The sequence below is a fragment of the Coffea eugenioides genome, chromosome 8 (genome assembly GCF_003713205.1).
Source record: "Coffea eugenioides isolate CCC68of chromosome 8, Ceug_1.0, whole genome shotgun sequence".
Taxonomy (NCBI): Eukaryota; Viridiplantae; Streptophyta; class Magnoliopsida; order Gentianales; family Rubiaceae; genus Coffea; species Coffea eugenioides.
In genome coordinates this window covers 19,098,083-19,105,395 of record NC_040042.1, presented here as the reverse complement: position 1 = coordinate 19,105,395, position 7,313 = coordinate 19,098,083, and the positions used below count along the sequence as shown (strand labels likewise).

The window sequence follows — 7,313 nt, the reverse complement described above, 5'->3', positions numbered from 1 at the left end:
GCCTATGAGTATCATCATTAATAATAAAAGCATCATATGGACCCTCATTAACAATAAACCATAACTCAATATCAATAGATTGTAAGAAAATGATCATCCTCTCCTTCCAACTCACATAGTTTGACCCATTGAATATAGGAGGTCTGGTGATAGATTGTCCCTCAAAGAACATGGCATTGTTAGTTGTCATTTTTACTCCCAAGCCGATTGAGCTTAATCTCTAGGTGACCAAACTCTGATACCAATTGTAAGGATTGAAGACAACCTAAGAGGGGGGGTGAATTAGGTTCTTTAAAAACTGGCCGAGATATGAGTCACTATTTCTAGAGCTTGCTTCCTTTTTCTAAAGGTCCTCACAAAGAAACAATTAATGGACTAGCACAAGAGATTTGTAAGTAGAGAAAATAAGCAATGTATATTGCAAAACAGTAAGTAAAGGGATAGAAAGGCAAACCAAGTTTCAAACTTGACTTAAGTTTGAATATCACTTTATATACTAAGCTTCTTCAAGTGATCAATTTACAACCAATCTCTTGTGTACAACGGAAGGATCACTTCCTCCTTGCCTCAAGTCTCACTTAATCAAGCAAGAAAGTTTTACAATCACTCGGATAACCCTCACAAGGCTACACTATTGAAGAAACTGAATCACACTTGAAAAGCTAAATGAGGATTACACAACTAAGAGTACAAAACTTCTTTTTGGAGTATTCTTTTACTTGAATCACTCAAGATCTGATGTAAACTTAAAGTGTAAACGTTAATTCTGAAGTAGTTGACTATTTACTATTTATAGGGGACAAAAAAGTCTTCAATAAATGCTGTCAACGGATAGAGGGCAGTTGAAGAGTCAACTAGCCGTTGGTGGTGTCGGACGTCCGGTACACTGATTTTCTGCGTCCGAACGAAGGCAGTGAGTTCAGAACATTTTTTTGAGATTCTTAGGACGTCCGGTCCTTCCACAATATACGTCCGAAGGTAAGATGTAAACTTTGCAGATCCTTCTTTATTTCTTTTGGACGTCCGATACTCCCAGTATATTGTGTCCGAAGTACCGCAATATTTTTCGGATGTCCGGTACTGAGGTATTAAGTGTCCGATCGAGGTCATTGATCATAGAAGATTTGGCTTATTATTTTCGGACGTCCGAGCGTGAGTTCTTCATGCGTCCGAAGTTACTCAATGATTGTCGGCCATCCGATATGGTCCTTTTATGCGTCCGATAGCCGATAGTGTGACAACCCCACCTCTCCCTAGGGCAAACCTAGGGTATCAGCGGACTGCCTGCCCAGCTCTCGCCGGGGCTCAGTCGATCAAAGTACTAATAACTCAAATGAAGCGGACGAAACATCTTCCATGCAAGGGAGTGTAACCCAAAATAAAATATAATCACTTCACCAATTCTCCAAAAGCTTAGTATACCTATAACCAAAAGTCAACTTACATAACAAGAGTTGAACTTATAGGTTTAAACTTACAGGAGTCAAAAGTAAGGTCTACTTAAGTAAAAGGTTACACTCTCAAATACAAGTCCAAAACAATGTAAAGCTAAGAAAGCTCTTGATCAAATCCATCCCCGATCTGTTAAGGAAAACAAAGGGAGTGCGGTGAGCTAACGCCCAGTAAGGTTCCAAGTAAAATGATTAAACACATAGCCAAATAAGGTCACAAAATAATCAAATAAACTCCGTACAGTAAGACAGTAATTTAATCACAGTTCAATTAAAGGATACGGGTGGCTTTCAAAAGCCAATAACCACTGGAGCTTGATCATAACTGGATCCGTTGACTCTCCGTTAACGTTTGTATTCATAAAATGCAAGTCCGTAGAACACCGCTTTCACCAATCTCCGTCCACCAATTAACCCCCTACCGGGCCCGCACGTCACAAACAGTAGTTTGGTAATACTCAAGTATTCCAGGAATCCAAGATTCCAAAGAAACAGAATCAAGTCGAGGATTTTACCACTGGTGGTGTTGGGCAACACAACAAGCAAGCTCAATGGCTATACTTCACCAGGGACCTCCAAACATCAGTCCCCAAGGTTTATCGGCCTTCTTGACCAAGCCCTTACTGGATCGATACAACCGACTCACCTAAGAGGTTGGGTACCCAAACAGTAGCAGTAGTTGATGGGATATCACCCAAACAACTCAAACACAGTCATGTATATAGCGAAATCTCATCTCATAATAACAGTATACAGAGGCTCATTGGAAAACAAGAGAGGTCGAGTGCGATAAAGTACACGCTCGCCTCCATTTTATCAAAACAGTATTTGGCTCCAACCGTCATAAATCAAGTATTTCAGATATTCAGATATTTCACATAACGGGTAGCAAGAAGTGGAACACTCACCAAAGATGTAGTGCCTTTACGGATCACGGTCAGGTATTACTCCTTGTGTGGAGTTCAACTCTACGATAAAACGTCATTTAAGAACTTGAAATCAATTAGGGTTCAAGTTTCTTTTAAAGAAAATCAAGTAATTGAAAGTCATTTGGGGAATATTCGTAAAACTCATGCTCGCTCTTAAAACTTTGAAACTTTGAAGCGATTAAACTTTGAAATTCCCATTTGAGTCGAAGAGAGGAGGAAAATGTGTTTCTATTAGTCGTTACTTTCATTTTTCCAAGGTTACAAGGTTTGGCCGAATTCTAACTTATATACCTCTATGAGCGAAGACTTGAATACCCTAGATGATTCGAGTTCAATTCGACCTCAAATCTTCGCTCAAACTACGAGTATACACGTCTCACCTTCGAGTGAAAATTTGGGCAGCATTCCCCTTTGTATTTAGCTATTTTCCAGCCATTTATGGCTTCATTATTTTTCTCAATTCAGCCCTAAAATCACACACAAATAATCTTACCACAATAGCCTTTCACTAGGCTCAATGTCATCCACACACAAGACAATTTTAGCATGTAAGCTTCACTTGGAAATTCAGAAATGGTGGCTAAAAGCTAAGTACAAGTCTTGACCGCTTTAATTAAGGTAACTTGTTAAAAGAGTAAAACTTTGAGGAAATGAGAGATACATTAGCGAGAGAAGTTCAATAGGGATATCTTTGATGTCAAGGAAGTGGAAAAATCAAGGTGAGAGGTTGGAAGTAGGCCGTCTGAGGTTTTAAAGTCAAGAAGCCCGTTTCTATGCTTCAGGAATCTACGGAGATGAATAGTAACAGTAAACTTTAAAAATTCGCAACTCGAGTTCCACAAATCAAACAATTATGAAAGTTATACTGTTGTAAAATAGATTTTTAGTATTATCACATCCCAGAAAACACTTTTCAAAGATTCAAATCACAAATAGGCCAAATATTCGATCCAAGTCAAAAATTCATTTTCCTGAAGAAACGGGACATTCAAGCAGGACAGCCTACTTTGAGGAGTCACGGAAAGCAGTACACATGGAGGAAAAATATGAAATTTTTACAGAACAAAGGCCCATGATTCTAGTTTCAAATGCCACTGACAGTACCTCAATCGGATTTTCCTACACCAAGATATAAGTATTTTACTGAGACTGGTCCGTGAAATCCAAAAATCTGAAAACTCATTTTTCACTTGTGAAAAACTCCTTTTTCTCTTTTAAAACCACAAGACTTTTATTCAAACCGTCCATACATTTAAGTATGACATTCATACCAGTAATTTTAACATAATTTAAGCGTCAAATTTCAATAGAAACCAAAGAAATATACATATATTCCAAGTTTAAAGTCTTGTAAGATGTTTAGACTAAGATTAAATCATTTTCTATCCAATATTCAAGGATTAAGGCAAATGAACTCTTCATTTGTTCCATTTAAGCTAAACCAGATTCTAAGTTGTTTGTAGTTTGGGTTTTGTTCCACTACACCAGCCCCTCACATTAATAGTCTTTAAAAATAGTCATGAACACAATATTACATCATTAGAAGCCACTTTACGTATATAACTATCGTAACTTTCCACTCAATCGCGTTAGTTTAACCCTACTCGTGGAACTAGGTATATCCATTAAATCTGAGAACAATCATAGCTATCATTTATGAAAGCTTACAAGATTGGAAATTAGAAGAAATGTTAGTTAAAAGTTGGTTTCCTCACGGCATCATCAAAGCTGCATGCATGTGAAACAAAAGGAAAGGCAACGAGGAAGTCAGCTTTGCCATCCTCTGGTATTTCAATCATAACTAGAGCTATGCTTATCAGATTGAGGCAAACTTTATAGCGTTTCTAAGCTAAGATATAGACCTATATTTTTTATGAAGACACCAACACCCAGTTCTCATATTTTCAGGGTCAAAAATGGCCGGACAGAAACACATCCTGCTTCACTCTCTCGGACAGCAACCACAAAATTAATCCAGTGTCGTTACTTCAAATTTTGTCAAAACTCTATTCTTTCACTTGCTTAAAGCTCTAAATACTTAAGGTATATTCAGTCCAGCATATACAAGATGAGTAACTCATAATTTCAGCATGTTGTTCGGCCAAAATCACACACAAAATCTGTCATCAGCTGTTGCATCATTCAACGAAGTTTTCTAGCAGTATAACAGTTCAACTTTGATGTTTTCTCAAATATTTCCTTTCAGGTTCATGCTCCAACTAGAAGTATAAAACATATCTTATCAAGCTACAAAGTAGCCTTAAACAGAACATATGAGGTTTACAACTAAAATTCGAAGGAAGATTGATTAAAAGTCCTTTTCTCTCTCTCTCGGCCTTCCTAGCAGGTTCCATCAGCTTTAATCAGAATTTTGCCATTAGTTTTTCCATTATGCTCTCAAATCTAACTTGCAATCATATTAAACATGAGACAGATCATAATACGTGAGTTCCAGTCACAATTTAGCAAACCTTTTAGAGAAATAACCAAAATTGCAGCTTTTCCCTCTCGATTTGCTATGCAGAAAATTCCAGCTTTTGAGATTGCTTTGAAGTCAATCTTTTCTTGCTTTTAGCTCCTCAAATAACACATGGATGACTGGATTAGGAAGATGGCAGTTATATGAAGTGAGTTTTTGACTAAACTAACAAAATTTTCTAGAGATAAAGCTGGAAATTTCCAGCTTCATCTTATGATCCTTCATGTAGTGTCCAAACAGAAATTCAGCAAAGTTTCTTCATATTTTACACTCATTCCACTTGAGTTCAGGTCAAGTACTGCACCAAGTTCAAGATATGTATACTATGGAATATATATAATGCATGAAGACATAATCTAACACATTTTGAAGGAGAAATGACTCAAAAATTGCAGCTTTTTATCATCGGGTGGCATGCAATAACTTTGAACAGAATTTTCCAGCTTTGAACAACTTTTATCGGTGAATTCCTTCCTTTCTCAGTTCTAGTTCATCCCAAGGAATTATTACCCAGGCATAGCAGGAGCTCAAACTGTAGCTGAATATGAAAGCCAATTTATTAGATTGTCTAAGTTCGCTCCCGAACTAATTGTGACTGAACAAAGGAGGATACGGCGATTTGTTCAGGGGTTAAATGTTGAGATTCAAAAGGGTCTAGTGGTAGCCCAAATCAATACTTTTAGTGATGTTATGGAGAAAGCTCTGCGAGTTGAAAGTGCGAGGCTACAAGTTAGAACCTTTCAACCGAAGAAACGGAGTATCCCTGGAAATAGCTTGGGGCAAGGGGATAAGAGTATACCTCCCAAGTTTGGGAGAGAAACTGAAGGACTAAGACTTCCAGGGGTGTCAAGAGGAGCCCCATCAAGAGGTGGTCAGGTCAGGCGAGGACAAAAAGGTGTCCCACAGGGAGGTTCGGCAGCCACTCCCCATGTTTCCTGGGTATACTCCCTAGAGCAACATCAGGTCCCTGATTCGTCTGAGGTCGTAGAAGGTACGATTCCTGTATTCCACCGTTTAGCTAAGATTTTAGTAGATCCTAGTGCTACTCATTTCTTTGTCAACACCAATTTTATGTGTGGAATTGATGTGAAGTCTTTTAGATTGTCATATGATCTAGAAGTTAGTACTCCTACGGGTGACCAACGTTTGATTACTAGTATGGTGTATAAGAATTGCGAAATTTGGGTAGCAGCGAGAAAACTGTTGGGGGATCTAATAAGTTTAGCCATTAAGGGGTACGATGTTATCTTAGATATGGATTGGTTAGCTCGATATGATGCTCAATTAGATTGCAAGAGAAAAGTGGTAGAATTTCGCTTACCTGGGGAGGCGACTTTAAGGCTAGATGTAAGGGGTAGATTAGCCTCGTCTGCATTGATTTTAGACATCCGGGCTAGGAAATTATTGAGTAAATGAGCACAAGGTTTCTTAGCTTTTCTAATCAATACTCCAACCGATAAGTTGAGGGTACAAGATGTACCGGTGGTGAAGGAATATCCGGATGTGTTTCCTAATGAATTAGTGACTTTACCTCCGGAAAGAGAAATAGAATTTAAGATTGACTTGTTACCGGGGACATCACCTATCTCTAAAATCCCATATCAGATGGCCCCTGTTGAATTTAAGGAATTGAAATTGTAGTTGCAAGACTTACTAGAGCGAGGGTTTATTTGAAAAAGCGGATCTCCATGGGGAACTCCGGTACTTTTTGTTAAAAAGAAAGACGGGAGTTTAAGGCTATGTATAGACTACCGGGGATTGAACAATGTTACAATTAAGAATAAATACCTACTGCTCTACATTGATGAATTGTTTGACCAGCTGCAGAGAGCAGTGGTATTTTCGAAATTAGACCTCCGACAAGGGTACTACCAATTGCGAATTAGGAAGGAGGATGTACCAAAGACTGCATTTAATTCTAGATATGGACATTTCGAATTTACAGTCATGCCCTTTAGATTGACCAATGTTTTTGCCGTATTTATGAATCTAATGCATCAGATTTTCAAACCCTACTTGGATCGATTTGTAGTTGTGTTTATCGATGGCATCCTAGTCTACTCTAAAATTCGAAAGGAGCATGAGCAGTATTTGAAAATCGTCTTACAAACCCTGAGAGAACACCAGTTATATGCCAAGTTTAGTAAGTGTGAATTTTGGCTGGAGAAAATCTCTTTCTTAAGGCACGTGATTTCAAAAGAAGGTATCACCATAGATCCGGCGAAAGTAGAGACAGTAACTGAATGGAAGAGGCTAGAAAACCCCACTGAGATTCGTAGTTTTCTAGGATTAGCAGGATACTATCGTCAGTTTATTAAGGACTTCTCAAAACTTGCCGATCCTTTAACCGATTTGACGAAGAAGAATGGTCATTTTATGTGGGATGCTAGGTGTGAAGGTAGTTTTTAAGAATTGAAGAAAAAGTTGACCATGGCACCAATTCTAACTTTGCAT

The 7,313-nt window shown here is 38.2% G+C and overlaps 1 long non-coding RNA gene across 1 annotated transcript; it reads right to left on the bottom strand.

Annotated features, from left to right (window-relative positions):
• Positions 1 to 1,404: 1,404 nt before the first annotated feature.
• Positions 1,405 to 5,369, bottom strand: LOC113781576. Its single transcript, XR_003469635.1, has 3 exons — positions 4,852 to 5,369; positions 2,360 to 2,419; positions 1,405 to 1,581 (listed from the first exon to the last, which is right to left on the bottom strand). It is a non-coding gene; the product is annotated as an uncharacterized LOC113781576 (long non-coding RNA).
• Between the last annotated feature and the right edge of the window lie 1,944 nt (positions 5,370 to 7,313).